The following is a 17,393-nucleotide window of genomic DNA, read 5'->3' as shown; positions in this document are numbered from 1 at the left end:
ACAAGAACAGGTTTAATTTAATGTGTGACAGCAACTTAGTCCTACTCTTGCATATTCATTGCGCTTGCCTCTTCACCACAGTGTCACTTTCTGTGCTGCCTGCTGTGAAAAAAAGACAGCCTCATTTTTACTTATTTAGATTAGCTGTTAATTAAGTCAAAAATTATACATTGATAGTTGAAGTAAATGTTTACACAAAGGTGGACAAAGGTTTGTAAAACTTTTAAAGGCTGAAAGCTTTCAACTTTCTGTGCTTAAATACAAGTGCATAGAAACTGATAGATTTTTACATTTAATGTAAATAAATATGACCTTTCTGCAACCAACTATAAGGCCACGTACACACGATCGGTCAAAACCGATGAAAACGGACTGAAGGACCGTTTCATCGGTTAACCGACGTGCCTACACACCCTCGGTTAAAAAAACGATCGTGTCAGAACGCAGTGACGTAAAACACACGACGTGCTGAAAAAAACGTAGTTCAATGCTTCCAAGCATGCGTCGACTTGATTCTGAGCATGCACGGCTTTTTGACCAATGCTTTTGCATACTAACGATCGGTTTTGACCTATCGGTTAGGCGTCCATTGGTTCAATTTTAAAGCAAGTTCTCTTTTTTTTGACCGAAGGATAACTGACCGATGGGGCCCACACACGATCGGTTTGGACCAATGAAACGGTCCTTCAGTCCGTTTTCATCGGTTTTGACCGATCGTGTGTACGCTGCCTAACTTTCTTTAACTGAAAAAATTTAAACCATGTATGGGATAATTCAGTACAAAACTTTTAATTCCAGTTCATGTGATTGGTTCCAGCTGCTTTCAGAAATCTTTCTATTATTAAACCCTCACGCCTGGGAGAATCCATTGTGGATGCTCTGTCCTAATACCGAGGATATACAGAGCAGAATATCGCCAAGTGGAGTCCTAGGATTGGAATATCCTTGATGGTGGATATCTGTGCAAGCAAGTTTGATCTCTGTGACGGGTGGGCCCATGGAACCCAGAATCCCTTAGAAAGTATGGGATACCCTTGTTTCAGCTCCCCATGCACCTCTTATGTCTAATTCCCCCATACGTCTATTAGGGTCACAGGGTGAGCAAGAAAGTAAGAGCAAGGTGAGCAAGAAAATAATGGACATTAAGAAAAATATGTCTTGGATTACTTAACCTCCCTGGCGGTATGATTATTTCAGATTTTAGGTGCTGAAAGCGGTACCATTATTTTGCATGGAAATTTGGCGTTTTATATTGTAGGCCTGCAATTCTTAGGAATAACTCACTTAAATCTGTCCAAAAAGAGTCTAGTAGACATCCTGGGTATAATAAAATTTAAAACACAAAATCATAAATTATAATATAAAAAATACATATAAATAATTATAACAAATAATATAATAATAATACAAATTATTACTTTAAATTTTTTGATGACAAATTTTCCCACAAATCACTATCGCTCAATTCTGCAAGTGATTCTAATTTATTATCACTGTTTTTTAGCTGGTCTAAAACCACTTTTGACATAAAGGGACTCTTTTTGGTTGCTATGGACAATCTGCAGTTTCCAGGCAGAAAGAACAGTTTTTATTATATAAAAGTGCATGTAGGACACTGAGCAGACCACTAAGGACAAAGGGGGTGTGAATTTTTTTCATACAGTACTGTAATGTAAAAGATTACAGTATACTGTATGTATTGTGTTTATTTACTTTTTTAAATTTGGCGCCGATCGCCGCCCCCGTGCGTCGTAACGTCGCAGGGAACGGAACTCGGCGGCACTTGGCACTGTGAATCGAGCGAGGAGGACACAGATCGATCACACAGCGGGGAGGCATGGCAAGATCCAGGCACAAGGTAAGTAACTCTGCCTGTGGACACTGCAAGGCGGTCCCGAGTCTGGCTCGGGGTTACCGCTTTTGGTCCTGAAATTCCACCCCGAGCCAGACTCGGGAATACCGCTCAGGGGGTTAAAATGGGACAGTGATATTTATCCACAATATCTCCCAGGATATATGCCATATTAGAAAGCGTGGCTGATTCATACTGTTGGGACATATACTGTAAGGAGATGCTAATGTCATCACCACCTGCCACCTGTCTGTCTGTTGACTTCTATAATGTAAATGAGTCTCGTATGGCTTCTCTTTCAGCCATTTTAGTCTGGGCTAATAAACCCTGCAATTGTGTGAACAAGTTCTGTGTTGATTTGTGATAATGTTGATTGTGTCTTCTGAGCTACAAGACCGCAAGTCTGACCTAAAGGTCATGTCTCTGAGTCATCTAGGCTGTCAAAAGGGATTAGTTAATGAGCTCAAGTTAATTAGGTTTCTGGTCACATGTGTATTTCCAGAGTAAATGCACCTCCTCTTTTGACTGTGTATAAAACTTGTATTGTGTTCAATAAAGATTCATTCCTGCTTGACCCTCAAGACAGAGCTTTGTCTCGTATTTGGGGGAGAATTATTCGTATGGGTTTCTTGTTCGGCTGGTTAGAGTGTTCGGTAGCTGCCTTTGTGTTTGGGAAACGACTTAAACCCCTTTCATACTCAGGGTGCTGTTACAATCTCTATAACTCGAGCCCTTCTTGTAGGAAGTGCATCTTGCATGTGGAAAGGAGTACTTTGAAGCACTGCAACTAAAAATCACCCCTTTGTTGATTCATTCCAACACAGTTCATTGGACTTTTTTTTCTGCTAATATTTCTGTTTTTTTGTGTGATATATTTTTTGATAATTTTTGATATTCACTCTTATTCAGTTATTCACTTAAATGTTTCTCTGTATGGACTTAATATGAATATTGTTCAAATCAAATATTTTGTTTAATTTGAATATTTATATTTCTATATATTACAACACTGAGCCTGACCATGGTACTATACCAGGTAGACACGCAGACTTTGCACCCGGGAGAAGTAAGGGACTTTAGGAAGAAAAAAATAAGTCCAGTCCTTGTGTTATTGCGGTGCTCCAGCATCATAAGTTGGCATAGCATGTGGATGAGGATGTTCTTGCAGCATGGAGCAATAAGCAATGACTGCTTCAAAAATTGTAAAAGTTCCAAATAGATAGAATTGTCACCTCGTATCCAGTCAATTGAAAAGCGTTTACTTATCACAATTTAAAATTCCAGTTCCAGAAGTTTAGTAACTTTCAACTTTGGTACCTTGGAGAGTACTAACTAAAATTTAGTCGTAGTCAACTGGACTTTTTCTGTCATGTTTAAGACATTTTTTAGCTTATCCTAGCTTTTTTTTCAGTTCTAATTAATGTCAGGAAAATACAACAGCATTTATAGACACACAGGTAGCACAGACACCTTAACCAATCTAATGAGTGTCAGATATTTTCCTGACACTTAGAACCGAAGAAAAGTCTTGGATAAGCTACCAAATAGCTTCAGTATTGCAAAACAAGTCCAGCTGAACATGACAAGTTACTGCTACCATGACCTGGATAAATGAGAACCTTTACAGACATCTTAGAGAGTACGGTTTTACATAATTTACTTGTACAACTGCTTTGCTAGTCTGCATCTCTTTTCAAACCTGCTGTCTATTTTGTACATATGCACTGTCTAACTTTTTAGGATTTTAAATCTAACAATAATAAGTTGATTTTTGATTGCTCTAGTAAGCACAAATTTAAAGGGAAAGATTGAACCAGTTGTACAAACTTGCATTTGTCCTATAAGTTACAGGTTTCATCAGGCTTTTAATTGCTAGAAAAAGCAGTTTGTGAAATTGTATAATGTTCTGGCTTGTTATCTGCTGGACAGTAGAATATTCTGACTTGAAATCCCCTTAATATCCATACCAGACTTGAAGGGCCTAATATGGAATTTGGGGGGACCCCCACTATTTTTTTGTCTTTTGTTCGGGGTTCCCCTTAATACTGTTACCAGACCCAAAGAGCCTGGCAATGGACTAAGGGGGAAACCCCTGCCATTTTTTTCAACGGCTTTGATCTGTTTAGCCAGGACCCGACAATTCCTGAATAGCCGCGAGTAGTTTTAAATGACTTTTTCCTTTAGAAATGGCATTTTGTGCCAGGACAGTTCTAAACACGGGAAACATGCGCTACTTTACAGACATACTATAAACATACCCCATGTACGAAATTTAAAGGAACATTTCACTTTTATTGTTTCATTTTATTTATTATTAAAATCACTGCTCCCAAAAAAAAACGGCACATTTTTTTGCATTAAAACATGTCCCATGGGGCAGGACCCGGGTCCCCAAACATTTTTTATGACAATAACTTGCATATTAACCTGTCCGTGTCCCATAGACTTTAACGGTGTTCGCGCGTTCGAACACATTTTGTGCCTGTTTGTATGTCCTGGTGCGAACCGAACCTGGGGGGGGGGTGTGGTGTTCGGCTCATCCATACTGCTGACTTTAAAACATTTTTTCCAGAGTGAACCTTCTCTTGAAAGGATAAGCGTGGTTACTTTTGGAGGTTTAGTGCATAAGGGTAAGCATAAGAAAAAGTTGAGGTAGCATAAATGCCGGCTGCCTGGAAGCCCTGGGCCATATACTATACTCCAGACACTTTTCACTCAAGAGTTCTCATGTCATGGTATTGATACCCTTTAATGGATAATAGCGAAATTAAATAAGTGAAATCCACCTTCGGAACACCACTATTACCCTCTCCCTACCCTCCATTAGTTCTCATTTCCATTTATTAGTAATTGTTTTTATTTATGTTTATTTATATCTGTATAATACTACAACTCCTACAACAGTTCAATTATTATTGCATTAATCTGTATTTCAATGCTGTATCTCATTCGTAGTTGTTGTCATTTGACATACTGCAACTGTTGTAATCTATTACTTTAAAATAAAAAAACATTATACGAGTAAAAAAAAAAATGCCGACTGCCTTAGAGCATACTCACACTTCAAGTGGCTTTATTGTGTAAAACAATACAACTCAGAATGGCTTATAGTTTTGCCATATCTTTTTACTAATCAGTGCTGACGTACAATGAATTATAACAGACTAATGGCAAATTCTCAAAGTAAGTGTTTACATAAACAAAGCTATGTTGTCAGCTCAAAATATTACTCAATTTGATTACAAGTTCAAAAGATATACAGAAGGCAAGACCGATTTTGTATTGCTACACTAAACGCAATGCAGCAGGATTATTATTTTTTTGTTTACATTGGAGTATTGTATTTACCCTGCTTTATAATTTCATTCAACATTTAATGGGCTACAGCACATAATGGATTTCTAACACACTATTTGATGTTTCTGTAGTAATTAAGATCTATACTTTCTCCATAATAAAGTCCATGTCTCCCCCGGCACATATAGTTACAGCAAGATTCTAGCATGTATAATAATATTATAGGATGCTTCAAAGAAGTGATTGACCGCAGATTAATCTTCTTTGCGCTGCATTTTAATCTAAAATTATTTTGTTCTCAAAGGGAGAACATTGTAAAACTTGAAACAAGTACATATAAAAAAGACAAATTACATAGTCGCTGTAGGAGTTTGGAAATTGATGGACATGTGACTTTATTTCTGTCAGAAAATACAAGAAATATATGCATACTGTAGAGAGTTTTTAAGCTTTGTTAAACATTATCAGTCATCCAGATAACTTAAACTTTGGAACTGTTTTTGTTTGTAGCACTGCTGTGTTCTCCTCTCTTTGAAACATTTTTGTCATTAATCTGACAGCGTAATCAATATTTATATATGCATTTCACCAACAAGTTTAATTAATTAGCACAAAAGCTAAAACAGATTAAGCTTGAAATAAAAATATGATAGTGTATTTTTATTAGACTACATAAAAAGTGGACATTTCACATGCAGCTGTCCTTTTTTTCAAGGAACAGCCATGTATGTCAAAGTGATAGCATATTTGGTAGCATATTAGATAAATTCAAATTTACCCAAAGAAGATTCTATATTTTGGGTACAGCAGTGGCATTGCTGATCAAGAATATACACTCCCTTCAAAGGGGTGGGGATGATGATCCAGGATTTTCCCTTTTGGAGAGTGGGGGAAACCCATGGCATCTATTAGTTGGGACGAATATGTATGAGGAAATTATGAAATGTGTGGACATGGGTCTTTTTAAGGTCGCTTGGTCTTCTGCAACTTTGCAAGAGTATGTGCTGCAAAATTAGCTGATAAGTAATAAATGCTTCTGTAGGTATTGGAAGTTACATTTTTATTATAAGCAATTCTGGCCTGGACTCTAGGGGCCGGATTCAGATAGGTTAGCGGATCTTTAGATCCGCGTAACCTATCTGATTTACGATCCGCCGGTGGAAGTTTTTGAGGCAAGTGCTTAATTCAGAAAGCACTTACCTCAAAACTTGCGGCGGCGTATCGTAAATCCCCCGGCAGAATTCAAATTCTGTGGCTAGGGAGCGTCTACAATTTAAATCAGGCGCGTCCCCGCGCCGATCGAACAGCGCATGCACCGTCCACGAATTTTCCCAGTGTGCATTGCTCCAAATGACGTTGCCTGGACGTCATTGGTTTTGACGTGAGCGCAACTTGCGTCCAGTTCTTTTCTGAATCGACTTACGCAAACAACGTAAAAATTAAAAACTCGGTGCGGGAACGACGGCCATACTTAACATAGGATACCCCTCACATAGCAGGGGTAACTATACGCCGGAAAAAGCCGAACGCAAGCGACGTAAAAAAAAAGCGACGGGCGGGCGTTCGTTTCTGAATCGGCGGAAATCCTCATTTGCATATTCGTTGCGTGTAAAAAACGAAACGCCACCTAGCGGCCGGCCTGGAATTGCAGCCTAAGATCCGACGGTGTAAGTCACTTACACCTGTCGGATCTTAGGGATATCTATGCGGAACCTGATTCTATGAATCAGCCGCATAGATCCGACCGACGGAACTCAGAGATACAACGGCGTATCAGGAGATACGCTGTCGTATCTCTATCTGAATCCGGGCCTAGGTATTCTTTCAGGGAGAATTCTCTTCATCATGAATCTGTGTATAGTGACAAAGGGACTGATGTTGACAGTGTGGGGTTAATATTGGGCTTGTAATCTGGTTAGGCAAAACTGGGCATTACCTAGAGTTCCCAAGGAGGTAATGCTGCCTCACTGCTCCAATCTTAGAAAAACAGGAACTCTAGGGAGCACCATGCAAAGGATTACAGGATTACAGCCACAGCATGCTTATTACCCTGAACCAAGGATGCTATGTTGCAAGGGGCCAAGACCCTATAGTATTTACCCTATGAGTTGTTTCTGCTATGTTACACTACCTTTTAAAAAAAAATAGAATGTAGAAGGCCAAATGAATATGTGCCAACATCAGACAAACATGTAAAACTGCAAGTTGTTAACAAATTTAAAACAAACCTGTTGTCAGGAAAGGGTTCACTGGTTGGTGGCGCTGTCGGTCTCGTGGATCACAGTATCGGTGTCCACCAGCAGGTGTCCTCTGACAATCAGGATCTGTAGTGAGAGGACTCACCTGCTGATGACACTGTTGGATCCTTGGGCTGTAGTACTGGTGACCACTAGTTGGTGTATCCCGGCAGTGTGGAGCAGACAGCACCTCCTGGGGTCAGGTGTCACCTGAGGATAATTACAGGCATACACATAAATACCCGACAAGCCCTCACATGCTTGCCTTAGTATCGTCCTTGTGCCCTGACCTGCGATCCTGCTATCTGAACCTGCAAATACCTGACCCTGAGCCTTTATCTGATCCCGATCCCGAGCCTATCCTGGACCTGTCCGTCCTGTTACCCTGTTACCCTGCATCCCTGTCTTGCCATCTGAGCCGTCCATCCTCTCCCTGTCCTGTGTTCCTTACTCATCTGCTGATCTCCTGTTGACGACCCTGGTAAGGGTTACTTCTGAGATTCGGGAACTGCCCTTTTGTTTATCTGCTGACCCTCTGTGCATGACCCTGGCTTGGCTATTGTTTATGATTCTGGTATTTCCCATTTATTGCACATAGCTGTATGTTGTTATTTGTGGGTCTCTGTCTGTTGGTTGGTTTTTACACTGTGATATTGGAAGTGGTTGTATATATATATTCACTTACCTTAATACGTTATTATATTTTCACTTACCTGTGTTTTGGTTCTCTCTGTGCAGTCCATGCAGTTCTAGTCACACCTGATATGTGACACCTGTGTTTTTATCTTGTAGGGTAAAGCAACAGGATGACATTAATAGAGGCACTACTAGCAGCACAAATCGCCTATTGCTCTGTCTTGCTGCAAGTGGTTAGAAGAAACACACAGTTCTTCCAAGGGGATTAGGGCAGAATGAGAATAAGGAATCAAAAATGAGACACCAGATCCCAATATTGAAGGACAAAATTGGAGGGGCTAGAGGTCACAGGCTCATGAATAAGAAAGTTAAGTCACTAATACATTATTATAACCATACAAACCAGACAGCTTTGTATTCAAATCAAAGATCAATTGTTCCATTTAGAGCATACTGAACAGATGATACCACCCTCTAAACATGTTTCACTCGGCAGAGCTTCCTCAGGAGATTATATTGTGGCGTCTGTCATACTACGGGTAACAAAAAAGTGAAATGAATACTCATGTTTACAATTAAACACATACAGTACATACTGTATACAGATTGGCATAAATAACAATTAATTATGCAAATTTATCAAAAGGTATATGAAAAAATATTAAATAAAGGACATAGAAACATAGTTTGAGATTTTGAAAGCGTATGGATATACGCAACAAAGTCAAAAGCCTCAGAGTCATCTTTGACTCAGACATGACGTTGGACGCACAAGTAGGAGCAGTAGTCAGCGGTTCTCACCATCTTCTCCGCCTGCTGCATAGACTCATCCACTTCATCCCAGAAGAGGATACAGCAGTAGTGGTTGGAACAATCATCAATTCCCGACTCGACTACGCAAACGCCCTCTACTTAGGACTACCCAAATATCAGATTTTGCATCTATAAGTCGTCCAGAACACTGCAGCCAGACTGGTAACAGGTAAAAAAACGTGGCAACCAATCTCCCCGGTCTTGAGGTCCCTCCACTGACTAGCCGTAAAGGATCGGGTCACATTCAAGACCCTCTGCCTCACTCACAAACGCGCACAAGCAAACGCTCCTCAATACTTAAGCGAGAAAATAAAACCCTACGTCACCAATCGCATTCTCCGGTCAACCAACCAAAATCTCTTCCAAATCCCGCTACAAATCTAAGAGAGAACGAAGATTTGTAGTCCAAGGACCTCGGCTCTGGAATGCTCTACCCTCGACCATCCGCATGGAAGAAAACCATTGGGCTTTTAGGAAAAATCTAAAGACCGACATCTTCTGAAAGATCAGGACGACACTGGATGCAAAGCGCCTTGAGGTGATTTAGTTCGCAATTGTAGCGCTATACAAGTTACTCACTCACTCAAACACTCATGGATATAAAGCCTTACCTTACCAAAGCTCCAAGGAAGGGCAAAACGTGACTTGCTGCTGCTTTCTCCTACATGACAGTGCTGGTACATGGTGATTGATACCCAATATTGCCAAATTTGGGCAGGGAGAGAGTCCCCAGTCACAACATGAAGCTTAAACTGGGATTATGACTAGCAGAGCAGGGGAATGAAGGGGAGAAAAGGATGTGTAGCTGGCGAGGCCCACATTAAAATAAATGTATTGCTTTCCCCTATATGTTAAATAAAATCAAGGCAAAATATTGTTTTTAATAGCATTACATTGCAATAAGACCTTTTTTTTACTCTTGTATCATTTAAGAAAACTATTGGTTTCCTTCAGATTAATATTATTGTCTACAGTGATATTATTTCATTGGCCCTTATGATAAATGCTTCCGTATAAGAGACTTTAAATGGTTAATTTCAGGCATTTAGATGTAATCTATTGATAGTGTTTCAGGTTGTGCTTGGACAGCCAACCATTGCATCTCTGGGCAAGTTGGGAACAATTGATGAGTCAAAAGCTTACAGAGCAGAATTGGTCCTGCTTGGTAAAATATGTAGCCCAGACATCCATAAATTCAAGCTTCAATAAGCAGGCTTGTAAAATGCTACGTAGTTGTTATATGGTGCCAGAAATAATTTCTAAAATGTTTCGTAACCTTCCAGGAGATTGTTTTAGAGGTGCCGTAAAATGTCAGTCCCCAAGAATGAATATAGATGCTTGGAAAAGTCTTTTAGCATGGGCTTGCCATAAATCTGTTTTACTTACTAACTGATATACTTGACTTTATAAGAAGTGAAAATACATATACCTTCAAGTGAAATCTATTAGCAATATTTGATTCTTTTTGTACAATATAACACGACATAAGCGAAAACACAGCAAAGGAATTTAAAATGGGACACCATAAATTAAAAAATAACCTTTAGATCTAAGCACAGAATGCATCTAAATTGCCTGTTTTCACAGCCATCTATCTATAAATGCTAAAAAAGTTTACAGTTTTCATACAGAAAGCTGAAAACCTACACTTTTTCATTCTGTATGAAATTGTAGACTCTGTAAAAGCAGAACTTCAGCCTAGGTCACTAATTTTAATTGCACTAGCACCAGACCAATGAAAGATTTTTATTTATTTTTTTGTTATATACAGTGCAGTTTTAGATACACTATTATACCAAAAGTATTGGGACACCTGTCTTTACATGCACATGAACTTTCATAGCTTCCAAGTCTTAGTCCGTTGGATTCAATATTGAGTTTGCCCACAATTTGCAGCTACAACAGCTTCAACTATTCTGGGAAGGCTGTCCACAAGGTTTAGAAGTGTGTCTATGGGAATTTTTGACCATTCTTCCAGAAGCGCACTTGTGAGGTCAGGCACTGATGTGGACAAGAAGTCCTGGCAGTTGCCACTCTAATTCATCCCAAAAGTGTTCTGTAGGGTTGAGGTCAGGACTCTGTGCAGGCCAGTCATGTTCCTCTACCCCAGACTCGCTCATCCATGTCTTTATGGACCTTGCTTTGTGCACTGGTGCAAAGTCATGTTGGAACAGGAAGGGGCCATCACCAAACTGTTCTTGGTATGCTGACGCCTTTAGAGTTCCCTTAACTGGAACTAAGGGGGCAAGCCTAACCCCTGAAAAACATCTCCACGTCATAACCCCCCCCCTCTACCAAATGATTTGGATCAGTGCACAAGGTCAATAAAGACATGAATGAGTGATTTTGGGATGGAGGAACTTAACTGGCCAGCACAGAGTCCTGACTTACAGACGATAGGGATGAATTAGAGGAGACTGCGAACCAGGCCTTCTCTTCTACATCTGTGTAGACCCATAGGTGTGCCCATCCTATTGCATTAGGGTGTGCACCCAAAAGCTCAAACTAATGTGTGTGTGTGTGTGTGTGTGTGTGTATAATATATATACACACACTTCTTCTGCTCTATGCACACCTGACACACCACCAGAGGAAGATGAGATGAGCGCGATCTCTGAAGCCGGGTGCATCCCGATCCTGCCCAGTCAAACTTAATTGCAGTACTAGAAGAAAGAAAGGAGGAGGCAGGGTCCATCTTGGGGATGTTCCTGCAGTCCTCCTGAGACCTGGGAGAGCCGGAAACTGCTTGGAGAGGGGGAGGGGGAGGCGATTTGACCCAATATTGTACATAACATTCAAGACAATTGGCAATTATGGGTGATTATGGTGTGCTCAGGCACACCTGGCACACCCCCTGTGCACGCCTATGGCTTGACCTAACATATGCGCTTCTGGAAGAATGGTCAAACATTCCCATAGATACACTCCTAAACCTTGTGAACAGCCTCCCCAGTAGAGTTGAAGCTGTTATAACTGCAAAATGTGGGTCAACTCAATATTGAACCCTACGGCAACAGGGGACAGGGATGGACTGGCCATTGGGACTACCGGGAGTTTCCTGGTGGGCCAATGGGCTCAGTGGGCCAGTTACAGCGGCCACCTAATCTGCATCTGACGGGTAGATCGAGATTTAGCCAGCATGCAGAGTAGCGCAGGAAGCGTGTGTAATAAGTTCTCTCTCATGTCACTCTGCTAGCCCTGATGTGCTATGTGCCCTGATGTGCCCTGTGCCCAATGTGCTATGTGCCCTGATGTGCTATGTGCCTCGAGCCCTGTTGTGCTCCATGCACTGATGTGCCCTGTGCCCTGATGTGCCTCGATGTGCTATGTGCCCTGATGTGATCTAATGTGCCCGTGTCCTTATGTGCCCCGTGCCCTGATGTGCTATGTTCCCTGATGTGCCCTGTGCCCCATGTCCTGATGTGCTATGTGCCCTGTGCCTTAATGTGACCTGTGCCCTGATGTGCCCTGATGTGTCCCGTGCCCCGATGTGCTGTGCCTCAATGTGGTGTGCCCTGATGTGCTGTGATGGGCCCTGATGTGCTGTACCCTGTAACCTGATGTGATGTGCCCTGATGTGCCCTGTATGTGCTGTGCCCTGATGTGCCCCGTGCCCTGATGTGCTGGACTCTGTACCCTGATGTGCTGTGTCCTGTACGCTGATGTGCTGTACCCTGATGTGCTGTGCCCTTTTCTCTCATGTGCTGTGCCCTGATGTGCTCAGCTCTGTACTGTGCCCTGATGTGCTGTACCCTCATGTGTTGTGCCCTTGGCCAGTCTGGATGAAGGCCCCCTATATGATGGTGTGTGTGTGTGTGTGTGGGGGGGGGGGGGTGGCATTGAAGGACCCGGCCTTGGAGCGGCAAAGGGAGTACATTTTTTATCTTTTATCCCTTTATCCTTTTATTCTCACCTGTGTATTCTATTTTTGTGGACTTTTTGATCATATGTTGGTTTGCATTTCTTTTTTATTTATGATATTTCAAATATTTAATCTTCTTGAGTATAGAGTTTTGAACTTTATTGTCATTTAACTTGTTATAGCACTGCACATTTATGTATACAATTGTTAATATTGCTGCAAGATACTTGATAATAGACTGTATGATGGTACTGTTGGGGCATGCAACTGGGAAAGGCTGTGCTCTGCTGTCAACTGTGTCCACTGATGCTTTCTAAAGCCCCATACACATGATCGGACCTCCATCTGACTTTTCCATGAATTTTGGTCCGAAGGGTGTTGGCTGTGAGTACTTGTTCTGCATACACACGGCAGAACATTTTCAGCCAACATTCACCAAATCACGTGTTTTTTCAGCTCTTTACCGCCACCCTTTGGGCAACTTCTGCTATTGTTGTTTGTTCTGGGCAGTCTGGTATTTCTTCACCACTGTATATCTCATATGCTTTCTTGCTACATTGTTTATTGCAGTCTTCTCATTGTGCAAGTGCTTTATTTAGAGCAATTAATACCCTATTAAATATGCAGTAATCGCTATGCTTTCTGGCTTTTGTGCTCTGTTACATGGGTGTCATGCTGCATGGAGTGGAAAAGAGTTAACGCTTTCCTACTATTGTGCTTACCTTTCATGGAGCAGTGCACCTGTCTTTATAGCAAAGCACAATTAGACCTCTTATAATTTTAGGGATCTAACTAGAAGGTGAGCAGTGTTTGCATCTGTTTAAAGAGGTGGATTTGGGAAAGCACATATTTTTTTTTTCACTAGGACTTTGTATGTTAACAAGAGGTTTTGCTGTCTCATATTATCACGATTTTGCACTTCATGAACTTTGGATTCTCTGTTTACACAAGTTGCAGAAATATCATTTGTTATTTTCTGAATAACGCTGCACTAATGTATCTATTCATGCAAATTACTCAGAGAGAGCTGGCTGTGTAGACATGCAAGACAACTGCTGGCTGCCACTTGCATAATAAGAGCAGAAGCATTTTCTAGCCATAGCATTTTAAGGCAGATACTAGGGTTGAGCGAACCCGAACTGTAAAGTTCGGGTTCGTACCGGACTTTTGGATTTTTGGTACCCGGACCCGAACCCAAACAATTTACTGTAAATTTGGGTTTGAGTTCGGTGTTCGGCAATGTAATGGTGCGCTGCAGGGCAGCCAATCAACATTTGTTTAACTCGTCTGACCTATAGAAGCCATTACAGCCATGCCTACTAATGGCATGGCTGTGATTGGCCAGTGCAGCATGTGACCCAGCCTCTATATAAGCTAGAGGCACATAGCACAGCACGTCACTCTGCTTTAGATAGGGTAGGGAAAGGCTGCTGCTGCTGCTCTGAGGGAGAGAATTAGATATGAGTCAGACTCAGTCCTGCTTCAGAAATCAAATTACTCAGCGATCTACATAGCACAGCAAGTCACTCTGCTTTAGATACTTTAGGGAAAGGTTGATGCTGTTGTTTTTAGGGAGAGAATTAGATAGGAGTCAGTCAGTCCTGCTTCAGAAATCAAATTACTCAGCTATCTACATAGCACAGCAAGTCACTCTGCTTTAGATACTTTAGTGAAAGGTTCCTGGTGTTGGTTTTAGGGAGAGAAATAGATAGGAGTCAGTCCTGCTTCAAAAATCAAATTACACCAGCACTGCATATGTTACTGCAAGATGCACCCTTTAGATATTTTTCTTCTATTGTGCTATTCAAAAAACATCCATTTAGGGCAAAAAAAAAATTGCAGTGTTTCCACCATATCTGTACGTGTGAGATACACCCTTTAGATACTGTTCTTCTATTGTGCTACTGTATTCAAAAAACATCCATTTAGGGCGGAAAAAAAAAAATTGCAGTGTTTCCACCATATCTGTATGTGTGAGATACACCCTTTAGACACTGTTCTTCTATTGTGCTATTCAAAAAACACCCATTTAGGGCAAAAAAATATATTTTGCTGTGTTTGCTCCATATCTGTACGTGTGAGATACACACTTTAGATACTGTTGTTCTATTGTGCTATTCAAAAAACACCCATTTAGGGCAAACAAATATATTTTGCAGTGTTCCCTCCATATTTGTACGTGTGAGATAAACACTTTAGATACTGTTCTTCTATTGTGCTATTCAAAAAACACCCATTTAGGGGAAATCATTTTTTTTTTGGTGCGTTTACTGCATATCTGTATGTTTGAGATACACACTTTAGATACTGTTCTTCTATTGTGCTTTTCAAAAAAAAAATATTTAGGGCAAAATCCTACATTTGAAAAATATGAGGAGAACGTCAAATAAGGGACGTGGCCCCGGTCGTGGTGCTGCTGGTGGAGCTCCTGTTCCAGGGAGAGGACGTGGTCGATATGTGCCAGATACACGCACAAGTGAAACACCTTCCTCAGGTGCGAGTAGGTGACAGAGCCTGCAGCGGTATTTGGTCGGGCCTAATCCGGCTCTACGAATGTTGAGGCCAGGAGCAGTACAGGCGATAGTAGATTGGGTTGCTGACAGTGCCTCCAGTTCCTTCACATTGTCTCCCAACCAGTCTTGTGCTGAAAGATCAGAGTTGGCACCTGCAGCCGATGTCCATCAGTCTTTCACCTCACCCCCTTGCAAATCAGCCAAGCAGTCTGAGCCCCAAATCTATCAGCAGTCTCTTCTGCTTTTTGATGACTCTGTTAGCAGGGTTTCCCAGGGCCATCCACCTAGCCCTGCCCTAGAAGTGGAAGAGATTGAGTGCACCGATGCCCAACCACTTATGTTTCAAGATGAGTACATGGGAGGACCATCACAGCACGTCTCGGATGATGAAGAAACACAGTTGCCAACTGCTGCTGCTTTCGCAATTGTGCAGACCGACAAGGTGGGCAGGGGTGAAGACTGGGTGGAAGATGATGTGGAGGACGTTGAGGTCCTCGACCCTACATGGAATCAACGTCATGCAGGTGACCTGTGTAGTTCGGAGGAAGAGGCGGTGGTCGCACAGAGCCACCAGCACAGCAGAAGAGGGAGCAGGGTGCAAAAGCGGAGCGTCCCTCCCCTAGACAGTACGCTTGCTACTGCCCAACGCAGCAAGGGACCGAGCACACCAAAGCTAGGTCCAAGGAGTTCCCTAGCGTGGCAGTTATTCACACAATGTGCTGATGACAAGACACGAGTGGTTTGCACGCTGTGCAATCAGAGCCTGGAGAGAGGCATAATCTCAACCTGAGCACAACCTGCATGACCAGGCATCTAAGTGCAAAGCACGAGCTGCAGTGGAGTAGACACCTCAAAAAACAAGAAAGGTCTCTGGCTCCTCCTGCTTCCTCTTCTGCTTCAGTCTCAGCCTCTTCATCCACCTCTGTAGTGACAGTGGCACCTGCCACCCCACAAACAGAGGATCTGCAATCAACACTACCACCTGGGGCACCAACCATCTCCACAATGTCCCATGGAAGCGTTGAGCTCTCTATCTCCCAAACACTGCAGTGGAAGAGGAAGTACCCCCCTACCCACCTGCGATCGCTGTCCCTGAATGCCAGCATTTCAAAATTCTTGGCCTTTGAAATGCTGTCATTCCGTCTGGTGGAGACGCAGAGTTTTAAAAGCCTGATGGCATTGGCTGTCCCACACTACTTTTCCAGGCGAGCCATTCCTTCCCTGCACAACCAAGTGGGGGACAAAATCAGGTCTGCACTGCGCAACGCCATCTGTGGCAAGGTCCACCTAACTACGGATACGTGGACCAGTAAGCACAGTCAGGGACGTTATATCTCCCTAACAGCACACTGGGTAAATGCAGTGGCGGCTGGGCCTGAGGCGGATAGCAGTTTGGCGCATGTCCTTCCACCACCGAGGATTGCAGGGCGCTTCAGTTTGCCTGCTGTTGCTAACTCCTCCTACTCCGCTTTCTCATCCTCTACCGCCTCCTCGTCCGGTCAGCGTAACACATTCACCACCAACTTCAGCACAGCCATGGGTAAACGACAGCAGGCAGTTATAAAACGTTCCTGTTTGGGGGAAAAAACGCGCAGGAGTTTTAAGTTGTTTCCCTATCCACATTTGTTTGCAGAGTACTTGCCAAGCTCTTGCCAACATTTTGCTGCCATTTACAGCCCTCTAGCCCTTTCCATTACTTTTTTGGAGACATTTTAGTACTCAAAAGTTCTGGTCCCCATTGACTTCAATGGGGTTCGGGTTCGGGGTCAAGTTTGGGTCAAGTTCGGGTCCCAAACCCAGACTTTTTTTTTAAGTTCCGTCGAACCTGAACATCCAGGTGTCTGCTCAACTCTAGCAGATACAATTTTACAGTTGAATCATTCAACTGCTTAAAAACATTACATGTGCTTCCTACTAAATAAGAAGGTTAATTACTTTTTGTGTAAATTGGTGCTTATAATGACAATTTAAATTGATAACATCTGGACAACTAGAGACTCAGAGAGATAAACCTTGAACTTCAAACAGTTACGTGGATAGCCACACACCACATGGCATGTAGCAAATCAATTCCTTTCTAACTTAATCACCCGTGACACCTTGACATATTAGGGTTGACTTACTAGGCAAATGAACAATGCACTTAGCAAGTGAAGTTGCACTCTGCAAGAGACTGCTCTAGA

Source organism: Rana temporaria, chromosome 4 (assembly GCF_905171775.1).
Source record: "Rana temporaria chromosome 4, aRanTem1.1, whole genome shotgun sequence".
In the NCBI taxonomy this organism is placed as follows: Eukaryota; Metazoa; Chordata; class Amphibia; order Anura; family Ranidae; genus Rana; species Rana temporaria.
The sequence above is the reverse complement of the archived record's forward strand: the minus strand, read 5'-3'. Positions refer to the sequence as shown.